This window comes from Myodes glareolus, chromosome 15 (assembly GCF_982192425.1).
Source record: "Myodes glareolus chromosome 15, mMyoGla1.1, whole genome shotgun sequence".
NCBI lineage: Eukaryota > Metazoa > Chordata > Mammalia > Rodentia > Cricetidae > Myodes > Myodes glareolus.
Genome location: NC_142040.1, coordinates 73,149,743 through 73,170,510, shown reverse-complemented (window position 1 = coordinate 73,170,510; position 20,768 = coordinate 73,149,743). Strand labels below are relative to the sequence as shown.

Below are 20,768 nucleotides of genomic sequence, written 5' to 3'. Positions count from 1 at the left end.
GGGGTGGAGACAGGTCATCAGAACTGTGTTCATTATTTGTTACCTGTTGCCTCTGCAATTGACTTTCTGCTCGCGACATGCAGAAATTTTCAAAGTTCTTCAGGAGAAGAAGTGTGAGTTTTAAATCCTGAAGGAATGAAGATGCTGTCTGGTGTGAATTGGAAATGGTGGCATCCTTGTACAAGGGTCAGAGTTCAGTGAGTCTGGGAAGAAGGTCGTGACCTGGGAACGTAATGAACAAAGAGCCACGTTGTGCCCAAGCACAGTCGTGTGGTGGCCTACAAAGGAGGTGGCTGAGAGCAAGGCTTCAGTGCCCATTGCATATATTTGGAAGATAAAAACTTCCAAAATAATGACATTCATTCAAATCTGAATTCTGCAATGTACATATATACATAAATGAATAAATAGTAAAACTCGTTCTTTTTCGTTAAGACACGTTTTACCTGTACACACAATTTGTATCTAATCACAGCATGTGCAGAAGTCTTGTATTGTTCAGTTTGAAACCCTACAATAGATGGGAAGTAAGTGTTTGCTGATTGGCTGGTGCTCCTGACTCTGAAACCAAGAGAACACAATGTCATAGACTATTTCCCCCGGAAAGTCACTGTGGCTCTTAAGTTGGTTCCCTGAGAGAAAGATTTTACTCTATTAATGATATAGAGCAGAAGGAGTGAATGATAAACTTGACCTTCCTTCAACTCTCGATGCTTTTATTGAGTGATAAATAACAATACATCACGTGTTATTTTGTAAGTAAAATAAAACATGAATACACTACAAAATCTAAGATAGTAATTGTACATATTAAAACTATTTGTTATTAACACGTGCTTTTTAAAATTTCTTAAAGACAGGACCTCACAGTGGAGCCTAGCCTGGTGTAGAGCTCACTGTGTGATCTGTGGTATCTTCAGACTCGTTTCAATCCTTCTGCTTCAGCTTCCCAGGTGCCAGATTTACAGTCCTTAGTCACTGCACCTGGATTGGTTTTGCATTTGTAAATAATTTATATTTTCTGTATTTACTTGTAAATGCTTTAGAAGCTTTCAGGACTGACCATTTGGAGCTGGGTAACGGGCTGGTGTGTTCCACCATGGGAAGACTGTTTCTCCTGCTCCCAGATCTCCTTATCTACCCGTTGTCAACCCCGAAAACATACACATGAATAACATTATATAGACTGAGCAGGCTGTATTTGTGTATTTAGAAATAAATATATGCATTCACATATTATGTAGCAGAAATTAATTTCAAAAGAAACCATGCATTTGAAAAAGAGCATGGGGGAAGGGGAAAGGGTATAATTGTATGATAATCTCAAGAAACAATGTTGTTTTTTTTTTCCAGACAAGGTTTCTCTATGTAACAGCTTTAGCTGTCCTAAAACCCACTCTGTAGACCAGACTGGCCTTGAACTCATAGAGATCCACCTACCTCTGCCTCCCAAGTACTGGGATTAAAAGCATGTACCACCATCACCTGACTCAACAATTTCTAAAAATTTTTATGAAGTAGTTATATTTCACCAAAGGATGAAGCTGTCCAATTCCCTTTTTAAAACTCTTTTAGATAAAGCATTAACATTTACATTGCATTTTTGAGGACTTATTTTCCAATTTTTTTAAAGACACTCCAACTTTGATCAGTTGTCTAGGCACTAATTTATAAATTGGGTTGCTATGGCAACAAGATGCAGTCTCCAGCAGGTGACATTAGCTTTGTTCCTGTTCTCTCTGAATGTTGTACTGTGCGCAGAATTTAGCCTGAGAACATGACATGAAAAGTTATTCTTCTATTAGGAGTTTGATATTCCAAGGAGATGAGTAAATCCATTCACCAAAATATGTAATAGAGAGCTTATAGTCTTTCCTATAGCCCCCCCAAGGTTATGGGAGGAACTGAAGTCACAATCTGTAATGGAGTCTGTGTTTAAATGGTGGCACACTCTTATTTCTGAGCAGTGTACAGTATAAGACTTTGGTGGCCAATTTTCATGGTTGAAATACAGAAACTAATTTAAAAAAATAATGTTACCAGATCTTTTTTTGCTTTTTCAGTGTTATTACCAGACCATGGAAACTCTCCTACTGTGGTCGTTTTGCCTAAATTCTGCCTTGTTCCCTGAGCTGGTGGCTTCCTACAGGGTGTGAAGACTAAGCAAGGAGATGTTGTTGACTGTGTTGCTTCAGTGTGAAATCTTTGCTTTAGAATACGGAGAACACTGCAGACCCAAGCCGCAGGTCGATTTGCTAACTCCTGGCAGCACGCAATGATGTGGCACATCTGGATGGGACTGCCTTGCTGTCTGGTGAGCTGCAAGCTTAGGTGTTCAGGTGTGAGGAAGGAATGCAGGCTCTCTGATGCTGCTGTTGGCTTTCTGCTGGCTCGTGTTCACTTTACCTTGTGTTGAGTTTTATGGAGACAATTGCTTAAGATATAAAGCGTATTTTGAGTTTTCTATTTTTACTTTTTTTTTTTCTTCTTGGCTGGAGAGACAGCTGTGGGTTCTGGGAACCGAACTCTTATATTTTTGGTTGTGAACCTAGCCTTTAACGGCTGAGCCATCTCTCCAGCCCTCTATTTTTACTTTTAATACTTGCTATGGTTCTTTTTTCCTTTCAGAAAAAAAATTGAAATTTTAACTATATATAATAGAAAGGCACCGCTAAATAAAACAAAATGCTTTGTGTTTTAATGTTCCAGCAAAACCATCTTGATCTTAAAGAAAGAGATCCAATATGCCCTCTCTCTTCCTCCTACCTCCTTCTTCCTCCACTCCTTCCTCTTCTCTCTCCTCCTCTGTTGCCCTTCCTCCTTTCTCCTTCCCTCCTACCTCTTCCCTTCCTCCCTCTTACCTCTTCCCTTCTTCCCTCCTCCCTCCTTCTTCCTCCACCCCTTCCTCTTCTCTCCTCTTCTCTCTCCTCCTCTGTTGCCCTATTTCCGAAGCCCTATATTTTTCAAGCATATAGAAAGGACACTAAATTGTTTGTTGTTGTTGTTGTTTTTCATGAGAGTCTCATTTTGATGGGAGCTGTTTCTGTAGACTGTGGGTGTGCTGCTGACATCTGTTCTGGGATAAATGGCTTTCAGGTCAGGACAGCAGGTAAACCTGGAAGCCCCTGCTGCACTTGCCGCTGCTCTCAGCCACACCAGTTGTCTCAGACCCGCACACCCCCTTCCGCAGCGGCTGGAGCTCATTTCTCTTTTGTCAGTTGCTCAGTATTCATCACTTCACCTGTAGCAGTAATAACTCCAGTGCGGTTGGATTAGCAGCAGCACAATTAAATTTTATGAAAGACAAGACAACACTAACAAATTAAAATTGAAATTTCTTTCAATTATCTTGGAATGAAAAGTGAACTTATATATGAAGCTAATCTTCTTGAGGCAGAAGTCTATTTTCATCAAGTGTAAACGTATACCTTTTATAGCCTTTTTAAAAATGCTATTATATCAAATGCACAATTCTAGTGGGTTGCGCATAAGTTAGATATACAAAGCTACTTTCTCAACAAAAGAAAAATATAATGAGAAACCTTTTAAAGAATTTCTATAATTCTGATTTCAACTGGGACAGAAGACGAAAAAACAGATCTATACAGCAAAAGAAGGGTTTTTAGAACTTGGTCAAGAAATATAAAATATTAATGGGCTCACTTTCTCATTTACTGTCTAAGGCGGTGGGTGTGAGCTGAGTAGCACACGGTCGCGGTGAGGTCTCTCTAGGGACCCTTCAGTAGCAACTGCCTTTTCAAAGAAGCATTAACTGCTTCAGCAGACACTGGTGATCTTGTAACGGCACAAAATAAGATGTAATGACAGAAATCCAAGGGAATGGCAGCAAACTGTTTTTCTCGAAATACTCTGAAAGTTTTAGTTTTATCCCATCTGCACACGTGTAGACACGGCACCAAGCCCCCCCCCCCAAACAGATTTGGAATTGATGAAGCCTTTACTGCTAACTTACTGACTCACTGCACAATGTTCATCTAATATATTTTGTCTTTTTTTTCCTGTATGCAATTTTTGATAGAATTGTTGGGGCAGAAAGGAAATGCTGGTTGATCTTAGGTCTTAGCAATTTCGGATCCAGCTGATAAAGTCACGAGCTTGCTATCACAGTTTAGATGGTTAGCTAATTACAAGTCCTCGTCTCATTCAGGAAACATGATGATACAATCTTAGCTATTAGCATAATTTCAGCATCCTTTATCCATTTTCACTGTATATTAAGCTTTGGAACCAAATCAACAAGTGCAATGTAGCTGAGTCCACCAAAATCTTCCTTCAACTGGAAACCATCTCAGATTACGCATGACCACCGAGCCTGGCTTCCATACAGAAAATTCTAATTGAAATACAAGCCTCAATAGTGGGTAATTCTAATTGAATATATCGTGAATTTTTCAGTAAAAAATTAATGAAACATGTAAGACTGAACAAAGAAGAACCCCCCAGAACGAGATATCCCTAAAGATTGCAATGTAGTAACATTCAATTCATATTATAATACCTGGGGTAGATCCCTGAGAATGGTGAGTTCGTGGGAGGTCTGATGGAAACACACGGGGAGAGTGTGTGGACTCTGTTACTTACCTCTCATTGGCTCTGTTGTCAGTTGGGGAAGCCACACCTGCCCAGAGGAAAGACGTCTACAATTTTGAAGCATTTTAGGTAATTCATCCAGGCAGCATTACTAACAGAAACAAGCGGTTGCAATTGCTGTTTGATGCTTAGTCTCCATGAACAAATACTGTGCAGAATAATCTCAGTTTCTCTTTGACCTCTAACTCTAAGTTCTGCAAAATCTGATAGTCACAGTACAGAAGCTGTATGCTGGGGCTCTGGAGTCATTCAGAGTCATGGATAAGACAGGATCCTTACACATGAGCTTAATCCCAGCCGCTTTGACACTGGCCTGGTAATTGTCCTCAGGGGAGACTTTAAGTTCTTGAGCTGTCTCCGAAAGGTCGTATGTTTTAAAGCATAAATTCTAATGGTGATGCCCCGACAGGTAGTTAAATTCTGCTTAAGAAACAAGACCAAACTGTTTCAATTTGACACATGATTTGAACTTTAAAAATAATGCTACAGAGATGGCTTGTGGGTAAATATTTTCTACGCAAATACAAGGACCAGAGTTCAGATCCCAAGTGCCCATATAAATGTCCAGTGGGTGTGGTGACCTCTTTGTAATCCCAATGCATAGGAAGCAGAGACAGGGGACTGTTGGAGTAAGCTGTCTAGCTAGACTCTTCAAATCAGTGATCTCTGTGCTCATTTGAGGGACTCTACTTCAATCTATGTAGTGGAGAGTGATTAAGGACACCTGGCGATAACCTTGGGCCTCCATATGTATGGGCACACTTGTGCACATGTATCTTACACACACATACACACACATGTGTGTGACTCCATCTTATAAATGTACATACACCTTTGCAAATATTGAATACATATACTAAATAGACAAGATTACAGAGGGAATTTGTGGTTTGATTGAGAATGATTCCCATAGACTCATATGTTTAAATGTTTGGTCCCCAGTTGGGGGAACTATCTGAGAAGGATGAGGAGGTGTGATCTTGTTGGAAAAGGTGTATCACTAGCGATGGACTTTGAGGTTCCAACAGCCCACACCAGCCCTCCCCTGACCTGCTCCCTGTGGGTAAGATGTAATGCTCTTAGCTCCTGCTCTAGCACCATGCCTGTCTGCTTTCTCCATGATGATAATGAACTAATCCTCTGAAACTGTACGCAAGACCCTAATTAAATGTTTTCTTTTATAAGTTGCCTGGTTCATGTGTGTCTTCACAGTGACAGCGCAGTGACTGAGCCAAGAGCTCACGGGCAGCACAGGAGTAGAATGGTGGCCATGTTGATGTTAGTTTTCTGGGTGCCTCCCCTCCCAACACGTCATGCCTTGTCATAGATAGACATTTAATTAAATCCTTATACAGGTTTTTATGAGTGCAAAAATTTTCATATTGACATTTGCAGTGGCGTAAAAGAAAATGCCCCCCATCGGGAGTGGCACTATGAGGAAGTGTGGCTTGTTGGAGTGAGGACGTGTGTCACTGTGGAGGTAGGCTTTGAGGTCTCCGGTGCTCAGCAACACCCAGTGTCACAATTCACGTCCTGTTGCCTGTGGATCCAGATGCAGAACCCTCAGTTCCTGCTCCAGCACCGTGTCTGCCTGCATGCTACCGTGTTCAACCATGATAATAATGAACTAAACCTCTGACACTGTAAGCCACACCCAATTAAATGTTTTCCTTGTGAGTTGCTATGGTTATGGCCTTTCCTCATAGTAATAAAAACCCTAACCAAGACAACATTCAAAAAAAAATACACAGCTTTCTTGGGAAAAATCCAAACTTAATGAAATCTACCCTGGGTGCACATAGCATGTGAATCTGTTTTCCAAAAGATCAGCTGGCTGATACCTTTACAAAAGACTGATACAAAAAGCATCAGTAATCTGACACTGGATCAATACACAAGCAGATCAATACACACACATTTTATCCGTTATTCTTCATGAGAAAGAGACGTCTCTCTCTGAGGACTGCGCTTTCTGTAAAGCATATGTACAGGTGAGTGAGTGGATGGAGACAGGGAGTGGGCAGTCCTTGGGAAGGACATGATCACCTCCCCGTGGGCCGGGACTCTGATGCAGACGTCACAGGAGGCCACTCTTGGATGGTTCCTCTAGAAAGGCAAAAGCACATTAAACTAAGGAGGCTTCATTCTCCCTGCTGAAAATAAGACTAAAAACTTACTGAATCCTTTTATTATTGAGTTTACGTTAGAAGACATAGGTTATTTTTCTCTCTTTGATGCCTTTGTAACTCTTTTGAAAAGGTAAAGAAATGTCTCCACAGCTTTGAAGTGTAGGAAAGTCTTTCTGCAGCACTTTAGGGCCATGAAGTTGTCTGTTTGAAATGAAATCATCAAAGAAGCTAGCCCAGTCTCCTGCAATTGTTTCAGGAGGATGGGATCTTGACTTTAGTGGGCACCTTGCTCCCAAACTCTCTTTTGTCATAAAGATATGAGAAGATTATTTTTCATTTGAGTAAAGCCAATTAGCTTACACAGATGGCCAGCCCAATTACTGAGCATATTCATAATACATTACACATGACAAATGGCGTTGTCAAATCTTCTAACTTGAGGACTAATTATTGTTTATTTTGGGAACATGTAAGAAATGGGTGTCCGCTTGACTGCGTGAAAGTGTGGAATTTCATTCTCTTTGCCGTTGTTTTAGCCGATTGCCGTGATGCTAGTCATTCTGACTTAATGTGTATTCATTAATGTGTATTCTGTGAGGAAGTTTTCCTGGGCTGATGATGAGATATTTTTTTAAGTGATATTGGTTATATTGCTTCACTATTTCCATACCTCCATCAGATGCCTGGCCACGAGGCTGGGTTTTCCATGGCAAGAGAGCCAGTGATGGTATCATAGACAACAGGGGTGGGGAAGAGAAAACAAATCTGATCTCTCACTGCTTCTTCTGGGCAACACAATAGTTTAAGTACGTTAAAGGGAAACCCTCAAAGACGTGATGACGTCTTGACTCCTAGAATCTTACTTGTTAATAGGGTCCCTGCATATGGCATCGGCTGGTCCAGATGATGCCATACTGGAGCAGGCTGAGCTCACAGTTTCATACTGCTGGTGTCCTCAGAAGAAGTGGGATGCCCTTGTGACAGGGAAGGCAGACAGCAAGAGATGCAGGGAAACCTGAGGAGGACCTGGATCCCACGGCCACCACCACAAGCTAGCAAGAGGACGGAAGGGTTCTCTAGAGCTTTCAGAGTGCATATGGCCATTGCCACCCCTTGGTTTGGAGGTTTTTGCTTCCAGAACTGGGAGGGGGGTTGTAGTAATCCGTCTGGTCGCCATTATTTTATTTGGCTTGTTTGGCAAGCCTGGAAAATTGTATGAGTAACCTATTCAGCTGTGAACAAAATATCTGACAGAAATAACTTTAAGGAAGATGATTTATTTATTTTGGTGCCTGCATTCAGAGGGCTCAAGCCAGAAAGCTTCAGGGGGTCAAATGCCCCTAAGGACCCACCCCCATCACAGTACATTAATCCCCCAGACTCCACCTTCCAGAGCTTCCTCAGTTCCCAGTATGATGCCACCACCTGCAAAACAGGTGTGCAAAATAGGAGCTTCTAGGAGGACATTTCAGATCTGAAGCATAACAAAAGCTTAATGCAAGATTGTTTTCTACTTTAGCTAGGGCCACATGGCATCACAGGAAGAACTTGGTTTGAACTAATTTTTATTTAGACCCTAATTAAAAATTTTTGTCCACATCTCTCTATACTACATATATGCCATGTATGTATGTCCCTTATTATTCAGGGTCTTTCTAATACAATTCCTTAATCCACGTCTTCTCTACCTGAGGATGTTTTAAAGATTCTTTTAGATTTTTAGTGCTGTGTTTTAGATGCTCCCACATCTGACGTTTTGTACACATCACTACCGAGGTCACCGTCTGCGGTCATCTAAGTGAGAAGGGCCCCCACAGACTCCTCTATTCGAATCCTAGGTCCTCAGATCACAGGACTCTTTGGGAAGAATTAGGAGGTGTAGCCTTCTGAGTCACTGATGGCTTTGAGGTTTCAGGGGCCCTCATCAGGCCCAGTCTCCCTTGTTCTCTCTGACTGCAACCCAGCCTAAGGGTCAGGATATAAGCTCAGTCATTGTTCTAGCATTAGGGCTATCTGCCTGCCATGATGATCACGGACTAACCCCCTGAAACTACAAGAAAGCCCTGTATTAAGCGCTTTCTTCTGTAAGTTTCCTTGGCCATGGAGTCTCTTTGCAGCAACAGAACAGTAACTAAGACACCTTCCAGATGTGTGTGTGTGTGTGCATGTGTGTGCGTGTGCGTGTGTGTGTGCGTGTGCGCGTGCGTGCGTGTGTATGTGTGTGTGCGTGTATGTGTGCGTGCGTGCACGTGCGTGTGCGTGTATGTGCGTGTGTGTATGTGTGTGTGTGTGTATGTGTGCGCATGTGCGCGTGCGCGTGCGTGTGTGCGTGTGCGTGTGCGTGCGTGTGCGTGTGCGTGTGTGTGTGTGTGTGTGTGTGTGTGTGTGTATGTGTGTGTGTTGATGACTGATTGGAAGACAGATTGCTGCGGAGACTGGTCCTCTCCCCTACTGTATCCAGTTTCTACTGAAGAAGGGGAAGCTAACAGAGAAGACCTAGGAGCTGATTGGCATTTTATGGGATCATTTTCCTCATTTGCCTGATTCTGGAATCAGAAAAAGAGAATCTATAATCTGTACTTGGGACTTTACAGAATGTTCTAGTGATATAAAGTCTCAGGAAACAATCCTTAAAAGTGCGTTTAATTTAATTTAAAAAATTAACGGAGGTAATTTTTAAAATTGCATCCGAATATAAGATGGGCACCCCCCCTACCTTGCAGAGTAGAGTGTTCCAAATGTAGGAATCTTCATCCCAGTCTGCACTGCCTGGGGCTGACTTTCAGGAATTGTGTGAAGGAAGAAGAGCTGGAGAATCTGAGCCCATGAAGCCAAAGAAGAACAGACCGTGCTTAGAGAGGACAAGTGGAGAAACCATCTTCCCTCCTGTGCGGGAGGGTCCGGGGTCAGGACAAGGGGAGCCGCTGGAGAGCCGCTGTTAATTTCAGGGACTGTCAGTCTTCCCTCGGAGAAGACACGGAAGAAGGGAGGGGCCATGAGAAACAGAATCCTGCCTGCCACTTAGGGGTGAAGAGAGACAACCGACTCCACCAAAAAACGTTCAGAAATTCACAAATCCTTATCTTACATATCCTTAAATATCTTACATATGAAAAGCCTTAAGTTTTTTTTTAAATTTTGTGTTGCCACCTCATGGTTATTTCATGACTGTGTCTCATGTTGTCCTTATAGAAGCTATGCTAGGATTATTATGTTCAATCAGGAGTCATACAAATAACATGGGTAGGCCATCCTGCCATAATCCTGTCTGATAATCATAGGCCCACATCTGCCTCCGTGTCCAGGGCTGAGCCTGGGACTGGGGTTAGTTTGGGTGAGTGGAGTGTGTGGTGTCCAGGGCTTAGCTGCCCTCTTTTTACATTTTAGCAAGATTTGAGCAGGATAGGTCTCAAAAATACTTCCCAGAATACTGAGCTCCCAACTCAGTGTTCAATTGTGTAACCCAATGTAGAATATCTTTGTCTTTCTTTTCTTTCTGTTATTTTAATTATTTGGAATCCCCTTTATTGTTTGCTAGTACATTTCATCTGGACAATATCAAATAACTTTAAAAGAATTTAGAAAGTGTGTATCAAAATGTATCTAATTTTATATTTCTATGTATCATTTCAAAATGAGAAGAAATTGTGAGATGAAATGCCTCAGAAGAAAAGTATTCATGTAATTATAAAATAGGTGTCTCTATATTTATACTATTGGTATACGTGTTTATAGAAGCATTTTAATCATAGTCTTCTATTTTTTTAAGACTTATTAATTTCTGCTGTATGTGTGAGTTCTTGTAAGACTGTGTATGCAGTGCCCCTGGATGCCAGCAGAGGGCATCAGATCTGCCATGGGGTTTCAGGAGGTAGCTACCATGTGAGTGCCTGGAACCAAACCTAGTCCTCTATAGGAATAGCAAGTGCACTTAACCACTGAGCCATCTCTCTAACCCCTCTATTCTAGTTTTTAATTTTTATTAATTTTTGTGGGTGACAAATGTACTGGGAAGTTCTTTAATGAGAATTAAAGTTTAAATTCACTTCACTGAAATAGGGAACGCAGGCTGACTGCATAAGATCATATAAAATGCAGTCACCTTGGAAACATGCTAGTTAATTAAAAAATGCTTATTTTGTCCCAAACCACTTTTTATATGTTTTAAATTTTGAAATTCAAGTGTATCTGCCATAACATAAATAAACACTAGACTGTATCAAAAAAAAAAAAGCTTATTTTATGATCCTCTCGTGTAATGAAGAAAACAGATGACTGTGTGGTATCCGGTCTGTAACAAGAGGACATGAAGAGACCACAGGAGGACCCTTTGGGAGGAAGGTCCTCTGGACTGGAGCTGGAGCATGTTAGTGTCACATCAGGGGGGATGACACGGAGCCAGCTGGCTGAGCTTCCAGGGTGTCCAAGAGCAGACGTCCATCGAGAAGCAAGGTTAACGTTTAGTCGACTGCAGTTTGTTACCGCACGAGATGACTGAAGTCAAGGGGAATGGAGGAGTTAGTGGACTGGCTCTGTCTACTACCGGGAAATATTTGTGTTTTCATTGTGGAATGGAAAAGGGGCAGTTCCAGTGGGTGAAGACCCGTGGTGGAGTCCTATTAAATTCTGCCTGCAGCACGTATAACCTGTGCCCTGCAACACGCCTCTGGTACTTTAACCACAGCATTTTGCTCTGCCTCTCTTCCATGCAGTGTGCCATCCTCTTGTCCCCACAGCTCACTGAGGGTCACGGGGGATCTAGGAGCTCAGCGGTGCCATGTTTTCACTGTCAGGGATCGCCTCATCTCCTCAACACAGGAAAAAAGAAAAGTAAAGGGATCAAATAGATCCTTAATCCATACCCAATACCCCTTCTGTGCGTTGTTAGTTAGATTAGCTGTCTTTCTACATATTGGGGTGATTTCTGTTCCTCGTGTTATGGGAAGTCTGGATAATTACAATTTTTTTGTGTGCTTGACAGAATCATTTCTGGGCATATGGGAAGAGGAAACAAAACATAAACCATGTCACTTTTTAGATACGTCACAGCTGCCTCGACTTTACAAATTCTAGTCAACTGATGCCCCGAAGACAAAAACAGAATCTCTAATTCCAGCAAAGCTTACTTTTATGTTATGGTTCTTTAAAACTTACATATGAGCATATCTGATCTTATGTAGACAGCATATGCATATTGTTGAATGCCTAGTCCTGGTAATCTCCATAATAGAGACCATACCTTTGGGGATGAGTGGCCAGTGTTTACCATCAGTGTGAGGTCACATTGAAAGACCAGATATCTTTTAAAAAAAAAAGTGAATAGAGATATCTGATATCGTTTCATACACCAAAATTATACTTTATTGTATATTTTTGTCCTTTTGTAATCTTATAGTTAAGCAGTAAATGTATTTGTTTACTTTTTATTAAAATAAATTCTAAGACTGGAAAAAAAGAAAGATCAGACATCTTTGGATGCTGAAATGTCATCATCCTTCTATGAGAAAAGGCTACTCGAGTCCTCAAATCTCATAGTGTGGAGCGTTCCAGAGCCTCTAATCTTCTCTGACTCCTAGGTACACGTCTCTGGGTGTTAGGGATCTGCTATTCCCACTTTGCCAGCTCTAGGCGGTCCCTACTCCTTGTGTTAATCTGAGTGTGTCTTCATGAATCAAGAAACTCCCCCAAATAAAGAGGTCCCTATCAAAGGGGGTGAAGGTAGACATTGTGAGGTCTCTGGAGTATTTTATGTCTTACTCCACATAAAGCCGTCAGCAGCTCTTCCTGCTCATTTACATTTGCACAGCAGGACCATACTGCACCTTTCTCTTCTGAAAACTAGTAAATAAACCCAACTGCGGGCAGAACTATCATGAAATTTCAATGAGAACCATGTATGTTGAAATTTTTCTTAAGCTATATAGATATGGAATACAAGACACAATTTTTCAGCCTGGAAAGATGCCTCAGCATCTAAGAGCACTTGATGATCTTCCAGAGGATGAGCGTTCAGTCCCCAGATGGCTCACAGCCACCTGTAACTTCAGCTCTGAGGAATCTGATGTTCTCTTCTGGCCTTTTGTACACCAACATAGATGCAGCATAGAGAGAGGGAGAGAGAGAGAGAGAGAGAGAGAGAGAGAGAGAGAGAGAGAGAGAGAGAAGAAAGAAAGAAAGGAAGAAAGAAAGAAAGAACAAAACAATTTTTAGAAATACTATACTATATCTGAAGAATAGTAGAGGAATATAAGAAAACCCAAATAATGTTAAATGAATATTTTTCACTATGCTATGTTATCGAAATCTGATTTACCATGTAATGCAAACACTCCTAGGCCAGCATGGTGTCAAAGGTGTTGTGGGGGAGGGGTCCCTTTCCCTGCCGATGACATTTACTCATGAGTTTTAACGCCGCAACAAAGTGCTGTGTTTGGAAAGTTTCATCAAAGCACAGTATCTGCTGCCTTGTCATCTTGCACATTACTCATCCAAACATAAAGACAGACAGAAAAGAGATCATACAGAGTTTGTATATGTATTCGTCTCACCCAGATAGCCACTTTCCTAAGTAAAGGTCTTTTTGGTTGCTGAAATTTGTATAAACTGTGATTGACTTAGTATGTGTTTTTAACACTCTCTCTTGTATGCCATGCTTACATTTTCTGTCTTTCTGCTGTTCTTTTACACCCTGTGATGGTTAATATTTTATTGGCATGTATTCATTATACACATTACTAGGTTATATAAGGAAGTGTTCATACATGTGTATAAAGTTCTTTGGCCGTGTTTTCCCCGTGTCTCTCACCTCCCCTTTCGTTAGTCTCTGTGTTGTTCTACAGACGTGTTTCCATTTCTCTCTCTCTCTCTCTCTCTCTCTCTCTCTCTCTCTCTCTCTCTCTCTCTCTCTCTTTCTCTCTCTCAAAACACACACACACACACAATTACATGTGTGACTCTGGTATAATTTTCATAAATGAGAGGAAACATGTAAAATTTCTCTTCCTGAGTTGGACTTCATTTCATTAACACAGTCATCTCTGGTTGTATCCATTTCCCTGGAAAGGACATAACTTCCAATTCCTTTGTTCATAAACAAAATTCTATTGCGCCTCCACCGCAGTTTCTCTCTCCACTCTTGCTGGTGGACACCTACGTGGATTCAAAAATTCCGCTACTGTGAACAATGCTGCAGTAAGCATGGGCATGCAGGTGTCTCTGCTGTACAGTGTATGCTGTGTAAACCGCAGCCACACAATTGTATTTTTGTAAACATTATGCAACGATGTCTAAGTGCATGTCACCAGAGGGATTTCAACATGTATTAATAGATTCATGAGACGTTTGATTCAGTCAAATGCATAAATCTTGAATATATATTTGCAGAATTTTGACAAATGATTGCAATTGGGGAAATGTTAATTATGTGTGATGAGATACTCAGATTCATTCCTTACCAATGAATTACATTTAGTCACAAATAAAAATACAATACATAAGGGATACCAGCAGGGGGCGCTCAATCAACACGTAAGGGAAATACTGCTACAATTCAATGCTTAAAGAGTCATCAAGTGTTAATAGACTTTCATCTCTTTCCTCATTCTGATTTTAAAAAGTAATGACTTTTATTATAGCTAGATCTACATATGGAAAGATACAGTTATTAATCTGATTTATTTATCAGTATGCTTAGTCTGCACAAGTATTAAAAACCAACTTAATGAGGCATGATTCAGGGATCTAAGAATAGTCAATAGTTTTGTGTGTATATGTGTGTGTTCAAGCGGGGGGGCATGAGTGACATATAAGTGCTCCCATGCATGCATGTGCGAAGACCAGAACCTGACTTCCAGTGTCTGTCTCTATTGTTCTCCACCATATTTCTTAAGATAAGCGCTCTCAGAATCACTGTGATTGGGTGAGCTGGCTGGCCTGGGAGGCCCAGGATCCACCTGGATTCTCTCCCCAGTGCTGTGAGCTAGTGGGCCAGGGAGGCCCAGGATCCACCTGTCTCCTTTCCCCGGTACTGTGGTTACAGCCATACACAACTAGGCCCAGATTTTACATGGATGCTGAGATTCCAACTCAAGTCCTGATGTTTGCTCAGTAATGCCTTATCTTCTGAGTCGTCTCCCTAACCCACAGACGTTTAGACTAAACTTGATCATATAAGTCATAATTGCAATATTAGCCCTGTAGAGACAATATATAAGTTATTCCAAAATATTATCAACTATCAAATAACCCAATTATGGCACTAAACAACGTGGTTAACTCCTTGGTTGCTTCTACTGTTGAAGGGTTGGACTACATTCCTGAGGGCTCTCTGGGGGTGGTGGAAACTTCAGGAGGTAAGGACAAGGTAGTAAACTAAGTCACCAATGCCATGTCTTTGAAGGGGATATTGACCGTTCTCTCTGTCTGTCAACTTCCCAGCCTCCAGTCATTCTCTCTAATCACAGGACCAACGTGGCAGGATGAGGTGACCATGGACTGAATTTCTGAAAACATAACCCAAAATAATCTTTTCTTCCCTCTAAACTGGTCACCCAGTTAATCTGCCACGGTAATAGAAACTGACTACCCAGTATTATAATGAAAATTTGAAGTTATAATTAATTTTGAAAGTGTACCTAATTAAAGTAATTCTATAAAAATATTTAACGCTATTTCTCATTAACAAATAGCTCCCCAGAAGTTTCTCACACAACTTGAAGGTCACTGTTGCTGATTCTGTCTGTTGCAGGCAGAGATTGGCAGTCTGTTATTTTTCATGAGCTTGAGCTAAGAAATATGAAAATGGATAAAACTTAAGACTACTGTGACTGCCGCATACTATCAACTCCTAGAGGAGAGCAAGGTCATTTTGCTTCTTGAGAACATGTTTTTCTTGACTTTGGGTCTAATGGAAGCGGTCTGTTATGAGCGAGGCAATATGTTGAAGTGACGCCGGAGCTTGGGAAATTGGTCCTCAGTAAATAAAAAACATCGTTAGGCCTGTTGTTTCTTTGGTTAGGTTTCTTCTAAGACATTCCTGAGGCTGCCTTAGACGGGATTGTTTCCCTCATCTCCTGGTGGGTGTGCCTTCCCAGCTGTAGCCGTTGTCCTCTGTATGTTCCTGCGTGCATCACGTCGGCGTGTGTGCGTCACGTGGGCGTGTGTGCGTCGTCTTGGTGACAGAGACTTCTAAGAAGGGCAAGCACATCTTGGTCCTGTGACCTAGTCATTGCGCTCCACCCATCTCGGGACAGTCTCCCACCACACTCTCCCGCCACTTCTTTCATTCATAGCTACTTTCTTTTCTAGCTCCACCTCCAGAATCCTCAGGCATCAATGAACTCACCCCCGCACAGTGAAGTTTAACCTCTCGTTGCTCTGCAGTCAGTGTTGCGAATTAGGTAGGTACGATAAATAACCAGGCCTGCTCAAGAGTTACAATTATACTTTAATGGTTATGAGGGGAAACTCACGCCACAAGAATGGGAGGTCCAACTTCCTCTCCGTCGGGCGTGATCCATGCAGAGAGAGTGCGCACCTGGATTCTTCCAGTATTTCTTTCTGGGCCCCAGGTAGCCATACCCTATTTAGATGTGATTGGTTGATAAAGTTTCCCCATCAAGCCAGTGTTTCTGGTTTCTTCTTTTTTTTATTTTTTTATTTTTTGATTTCTTCTTTTCAGGCACCTAGTACACCACAAAACCTCTGTGAGTGGTTAATGCAAGCACAATAAATTTTGCCTTTTGAGACATATGTGCCTCTGAACTACTGAACAGCAGGATTTTGCAACTTGGTCTCAGGGTTTGGGGATGCCAGCCAGCATATGACCAACGTGACTGCAGGGACAAAAGTGGACTGAATGACCACGGACTGATGTACCAAGAGGTGGTAATGGATGATGGGGCATCCAGAGGCTGCTGGATAGGGTACATGGAATACACAGGTTTGTGTATCTGCTGAAGGTGGTCATCCAGGAGACAGACAGCCATGGCAATGCCTTCTAAAGGAAGCAAACAGCCTGACATAAAACCTGTCTTCCTAGCCTGCTTAACCGTGCAGGCTCCAGCTTTAGAACCTAGGTCAGATAAGAAACTTCTTAGTGAGTCTTGCATTCTAATGTAACATCATATTGTATTTTTCCTCAATGAAACAGTTTTTGGATGTTTTCAAAGGTCTTGCAAACTCTGTGTTCATCTTCTAGTGAAAGTTCCTTCAAGCAGCTCTCCCTGGAAACTCTCTTTCCTGAATTATTTAGTGAGAGGAAGCACATAAAACTTACAGCGTGCGATTTATGGCGCTCCCCGGTTCTAAACCCGCACTCCCGATGGAGAATAGTCCGCCTCTTTAGTAGTATGCTCACTTTTTTCTCCCTGATGCCATGTAGGAAAAATTGCTATGTTGCTATCATTTGGTACATGTTATGAAGACTCTGCAGAATTATTGGGCTCTGGAGTTTTTCTTTTTGAAGATATAATAGTTTTAAATACTACAAATGCTTATCACCTTCACCAAGACTCTTCAGTGCCAGTAAGAGCCAACAGACACACATAACAGTGCTCACCTTGTCCTGTCCTCTACACCACAGCTAAATTCCCTGGACCCAGCTTCTACAGGGCCAGAATGAAAACATGTCAGTGATCTTACCCAGCATTCAATTCTTCATGCCATAATATGGACCTCCCAGGCAGATTATATACACTGGTGCCATAGTGTATGACTCTCATGGGGCAACAAACAGCTTTCTGATTGGTGTTTGAGGCTTGCTGTGTTGGAGGGAATTTCATGCCTGGCACTGCACTCCTGGTCAGAAGTTCGTGGCTGTAAGGCTCCTAGGTCCTAGGTTAGTACTTGCTAGTTTTATTGTGCTCAAGGGTTATGCTCTCCAGCTGTCTTTTAAATCGTATGTTTACACCCATAGACCTAGGCTGCTCTCAGCCTTGATGGGAGAACTGTCTTTGTTCAGTAGGCAGCAATGGAGAGAGGTAGACGCTGAGCCATGTGACACAAGATGCTGAGTCATGTGACTTGCTCCTTCAGGAAGCATTGTGAGCACAAACCTGAAGAAAATCTTCCATGCCAGGTGCTGCCTCCTGCCTCTGTAGCCAGGTGGATGCCACTGCACCCCCTCACCACTAACACCCCACCCCACCCCACCCCTGGCCACATGCTTGGAAACTGTTTGTTTAAAGTTGCAGAGCAGTTGAAACAGACTTGCACTGTTAGGGCAGAAAATTTGCCTGTTACAGCCTTGGCATCTTAGGTCCCTCATAGTAACAACTGAGAACACAACACAGTAGACAATAAAGCGCACCTTGAAGACAAGGCACTGGGGATTTGTTTGGAATTGCCTGGAACGGAAGGTGGCCTTTCCAGCACTTGGAAGTACGAGCAGGGGTTTGACACCTAGTTAACAAAGCAAGACCATTGCGTCTGACAGTGCCCCTTGCAGACTCCCAAGAGGCATTAAAACTTTCCAACTGAGTGGCTTCCAAAGCAGTTTCTCATTGATACCAAAATAAATTCCCGAGTACCAACTGTGAAATGCCAGGCCTTGCTTGGGTCTCTGGCTCCTGATGCCCCTTCCCACCGGACACTGATGCTGTCTGGGGGGAGATCTGGTCTGTTCCTGCTCCAAGACCTTCTCGGATTGCTCTTTCCACCTTCCTCTGTGCATAGCCAACTCCTCCTAACTCTGGAATGTCAGGTTTTCTGACAAAAAATAAATGTTATGGCCATTGATCAGGTGATACACTGGACTCTTGAACACTGTAAGGAGCAGACATTGAAAGCGCAATGGTGACCGTGTAAGGTAACACTTTGCTCATTCACTAGATTCAATTGCTCAGATGTCAGGCTGTTCACAACAAAAGCACATAAGGTTATCAGTCATAACAGGATATATAAAGTACTGGGAAATATTAAGAATGAATAAACTTGACTACACCGGATTTTTTTTTGGAAAAATCAAGAATAAAAGGCTTATGTTGCTCTCACCTCATGAATGTCCATTTGCAGTCTTCCTCCCCTATCTTATTGTAATTTTCTATTTGTAGAGTCAGCATCTAGATTTGGCTTAGGTGAAAAAAATCGTTTATGAAACAAATAAATGATCTCACACCTTTTTAAAAAAATTTCCAACATTGACTGTATATAACATCTTCAAATAGACCACCTTTTCTAAAGCCTGAAAGCCACACTTCTGAAAAACTAGTCTCAGTGGTTAAAACATACACACGTAAGTGTAAGCTTGTTCTTTTACTCCCGGCTTCACTTGCCACCCTTTCCAGATTTGCTTGGGTAAATTAATTAAACCCACTCCCTGCTGCGCTGTGTCCTTCCCTCATTGCACTGCTTCTGTCCCCTCTCTTCTCACGCTGACAGACCAAAGACCTAAAATAGATACTAATTATTTTCCACCTTTACCCCTCGCTGTTCAAAGCCTTGCATGGCTGTTTTGACTGTGAGATCTCATTAACACTGAGCTCATTACAACCACAGAGGATGGATGAGTTCACAGGAACCAAACATTGGTTAAGTTAAAGGTGGGTGGATCCAGCTGGACCTCACGGTGGCTCCTAGGGACTGTGCTAAGGACATGGAAATTCCGGAAAGGAAAATTACAGGATCTCAAGAAAGAGCTAACTATTCCGCCTTTTTTTTTCTTAGTATGGCTTAAGGTAGGTCTGCCTTCACAGGAGTAGTCCCTTGACCAGATGATTGACTTAGATCCACTGGAGTGTTTGATCTCCACCCAGGCCAGAGGCTCTAGTCTCTTGACCACAAGTAGGATTTCCTCAATGGGTCTTGGTTGCAACTGTAACGACTGCTGCCCAAGACAATGACTCAGTGCCTCATTTGCTAGGCATTACAAGACTCTTTTTGAAATCGCCTCTGCCTTGTGTGGTCTGGGGCAGACTGAGCCCATGCATTCTTCCTGTACCATCCTTCTTGTAGGACATTTTGAAGGGGGGGTGGGTATTGTTCTTTTTAAAAATAATACCATGGTGGGATGTCCCGGGCAGCTCGCGGAGCAGCTGCAAGTGGCAGCGCCATGCGGAGGGGGAAGTCAGGGTCCCTGGGCGAGCGGCAGAGTCAGGCGGCTGGATGCGGTGGACGGCAGAGTAAATGGACATAAGGCTATACATAAAGCTAGACATTTATTACTTAAAGAAAGAAAAACATAGACAAACATAGAGAAAAAAAGACACACACATACACACACACACACACACACACACACGCACGCATACACACACACACAAGAGAGAAGATGGCTGGGGGGAGGTCCAAAGTGGCTGGGGTGGGCGTGGTTAGTTCTTAAAGTGACAGCAGAAGACTAACAAGTGGGAGGGGCTCATTAGCTTCCCAGCAGAGTGGAAGCAGCATTGCTAGTGTCTGGAAGTCTAAAGCCTATGAAGCATTTCTTTGTTTGCTTGTTTTTCAAGACAGGGTTTCTCTGTGTAGCCCTGGCTAGTCCTGAACTAGCTCTGTAGACCAGGCTGGCCTTGAACTCACAGAGATCTAGCTGCCTCTGCCTTCTAAGTGCTGGGATTAAAGACCTGTTCCACCACCACCAGGCAGAAGCGTTTCTTTTGTAAAAGCATTAATTCAGGTGCCTCTTAGCTCTCTGGCATGTTTCAGAACCAAACCCCACACCCCATCTCCTCCAAAACCATCACTGTCCTGCCCACAACACTGTGTCCTCTCATTCCAGCTCCACCATGGGGAGCCCCACCTGACCCATGCATTCTCTGCCTAGTGGTGAAAGACTGAGTCTGTGGTTTAATTCCTTTTAGGGACCCTTCTCCACCTTTCCTTCAAGGTCCTGCTAGGGCATCCTAAGTATCGCACACTTTCTTCTCTCTGCCTGGGCTTCTTTCTCTGCTCCTGAGGCACATCCTCCCACACCCTGCCCACAACTTCCCTGGTTCCCACGGACCTCTGGTATGATGCCTGTCTTTGTTCTGCACACCCCACACATGACCAACTTCCCACTGGGGAAATAGAGATCGACTACTTCAGTAAGATTGA

The 20,768-nt window shown here is 42.5% G+C and overlaps 1 long non-coding RNA gene across 1 annotated transcript in view; it reads left to right on the top strand.

Moving 5' to 3' along the window:
* Positions 1-15,944: 15,944 nt before the first annotated feature.
* Positions 15,945-20,768, top strand: part of LOC125415956 (uncharacterized) — an 18,475-nt gene continuing 13,651 nt past the window's right edge. Inside the window, exon 1 of the long non-coding RNA XR_014997153.1 lies at positions 15,945-16,138. This is a non-coding gene — a long non-coding RNA (uncharacterized LOC125415956). The remainder of the gene's footprint in view (positions 16,139-20,768) is intronic.